General features: G+C 34.0%; 1 non-coding gene across 1 annotated transcript; it reads left to right on the top strand.

Annotated features, from left to right (window-relative positions):
• Positions 1–243: 243 nt before the first annotated feature.
• Positions 244–346, top strand: LOC131410434 (U6 spliceosomal RNA). The gene has a single exon (XR_009221252.1). It is a non-coding gene; the product is annotated as a U6 spliceosomal RNA (small nuclear RNA).
• The last annotated feature ends 2,637 nt before the right edge of the window (positions 347–2,983 follow it).

Below are 2,983 nucleotides of genomic sequence, written 5' to 3'. Positions count from 1 at the left end.
TAACTTAGCTACGTTGGTACCTTGCATCACTTTCCGATCTCAGCCTTGTGCTGTCCAATCCTAGAAATATAAAATGAGTGTAGAATTTCAGAAATTCAGAATTCAATGAGATGCAGAGGGTAAGGGACAGGTGGCCATCTAAATTCTTCCTACTATTAATTTGCAATAGAATGCTATCATTCCGTTAGGTGGATTTGCTGAAGCTCTACATGGAAATTACTTTGAGAAAAACCACTCAAGTGCTTGCTTTGGCAGCAGATATGCAAAAATTGGAATGATACGGAGAAGCTTAGCATAGCCCTCAGGCAAGAATATCATGTAAATTTGTGAAGTGTTCTATATTTTTTATTGTTTATTGGGTCCAGAGTTTTTGTTAAAGTTGTAAAAAATTTTGGAAATAGTGGTGATGGTTGCTAGTAATTAATGCCACAGAATTTTCACTTAAAAATTGTTAAAATAGCAAATCATATATATATTTATATTATTATATATTGAAATATATATTAGATATAATTTATATATTATTACATGTTATATATATTTATATATATATATAATAATACCATGCAAATAAACTTACTAAAACAAGATACAGTTAATTTGGAGAGGTTCCACTATATTGAGTCATTGTTCCTTATTCTCCTTACTGTTATAAGAGAAAGTTGGAAATTAATTAGGACATATATAACATTGTATTTCTTTCTTTCCCATTTTAAAGTTGAACAACAAACATAGCAATGACAACATGAAATACATTGAAAAGTAAATAATTCATCTGTAATGAAATCCATGGTAGGACATGGAGGGATAATAAAAAGAGAGACATCCTAGTTTGTAGATATTAGGGTACGGTCATGGAGGAAAAAGAAGCAGGAGAAACAAGTTCCTCTGCTGCATTCGATCCTGCCCAATAATTAGGTACCAAAAGTCTTTAACAGCTTGCCGTGTGTCCTCATGGGATGGTACAGACGCTGGGCATTTACTTTGTTTGCAGTGAGGGAGGAATCTGATTAGTTTCCTTGCCTGATCCTCGTCTCTTCCTGTATTGTTTCTCCTCTTTGTCATTTAGTGTTTTTCTTTCCTTCTTCTTTTTGCCGATAGTGTTTTTCTTCGTCTCCCCTTTTCTTTTTTTAATAAATCCCACAGGGTCATTCCTCAAAACATGTTTCTTGTTTATATGCAAATTGTTTTGCAGTTTAATGTGCTGGTATGTTCAAAATTTATTTCTGAATCTCTTGCCATTTTGCCAGAACTGCCCTCCCACCAACTTCATTTTTCTTACTTCATTTGGCTGAAGAGCCAAAATACCTTTTACTTTCGTATTTACAAAAATGAAGTTTGACGTGTTGCCATCTTTTAATTTGTAGTTGTCTCACAAATAATAAGATAATTCTAGAACTGTTCTAAAGCCAAAAATATGTAAAACATACAGGGTTGTCTTTTCTTTTGAAGTGCTTCACAGAACATCATCATCACTGTCAGAGGTGCCAGATTTAGTGTGATAATCACTTACTACTCTCATACCTAAGCATGCAAACCTAATTAAGGTTCATTTTGTATCTGCTGAATTACCTAAACTACTACCAATTCTATGATAATATCATAGCAGAATGCAGTCATGGCAGCAACACAGCATTTGGGGTACGAAGAACTAGGTTTTAGTTCACACCTCTCTGTTCTTTATTTAGATCTTTCTAACAACTTTTTAAAATACAGAGCAGGTTTTAAATACAGTGTAGGTTAATAATGCTTGTCTGACCAAACTATTTCAGTTAGCCCGACAAATAACTGAAATCTTTGAAATCATTCTGTAAACTAGTGGAAATGATTATTATAAATATTATTTTGGGGGTACAGTGGTTGCAGTAAGTGGATAGAATTTGGGGAGATTAAACACTTCACTGAGAACATATGAAAAAATTTATTGAAATAAAATGAAATTCATAATAAGAAACAGTCTGCAGAATAGTATTTTTTCCTTATACTACCTAAGTTTCTCTTGTCTTTTGTCATTTTCATTTTCTACTCTCACCCCTCAAAGAAAAACAGAGATTTCAATTCATCTACTGATAACAGGGGCTGGTTGTGTCTAGTGAAATTCATTACTGCTTTGATTTTTACATAGTTCTTTTCGACTCGTTTGAGTTGTCGTCCTCTTGTCTTGTCCATTTTTTCCTGCAGCCTAGATCACTCTGATCTCTGCTTTGATTCCATATGCATTTCTTTGCTGCCTCTTGCACATTACATAATGACATGAATGCCTATCATCTTGAAGAAAGAAGATTTTGTTTTTGGTACTTAGGTAAGTGAACTTAGGGTTTTGATGCTGCATATAGAGAAATAATGTACTCTAGAGTGTAAAATTAGTTTTGATTAAGTAGAAAATTTAAATGATATTGAAATGTGTGAGGATAATAAATAATTATCAAAGGGAAAAATCAGAGGCGAGAAAAGAAAAAAATGTACCATATTTAAGAGGTTTAAATCTGTATTTTTCTTGATGCTGTTTCCCTCAATGGTAATAGAAAAAGTTGTAATAGATCTCATACCTACTATTAATGCATTGTGAAGTTGCCCCAAATTGTTTATGTCTATTAAAAAATTAATGTATGGGAGCCAGCCCATCGGTGTAAAGGTTGGGTTCACGGGCCGCCACTTAGGCAGCCTGGGGTGCACGGGTTCAGATCCCAGGCACTGACCTACACACTGCTGGTCAAGCCATGCTGTGGTGGCATCCCACATGCAAAGTGGAGGAACACCTCACCAAAAAGAAAAAAAACAAAAAAATTAATGTATGTGTGACTTTTTATCTGTGTGATTTAGGCATCAGTAATTCGTCTTAACATAGGTTTTAGGAAATCCAAGATATTTGCATGTCTTATTACTCTTATTGAGCAAGGCAAGATAATAATGTGTTACAGTTCAAGTCGACACATTCTTGTATAATGTAATGTTTCTCAAGCTTGATTACCTAAGGCGCTTA

Source organism: Diceros bicornis, chromosome 9 (genome assembly GCF_020826845.1).
Source record: "Diceros bicornis minor isolate mBicDic1 chromosome 9, mDicBic1.mat.cur, whole genome shotgun sequence".
NCBI lineage: Eukaryota > Metazoa > Chordata > Mammalia > Perissodactyla > Rhinocerotidae > Diceros > Diceros bicornis.
Note: the sequence above shows the minus strand (reverse complement) of the source record. Positions and strands in the feature narration are given on the sequence as shown.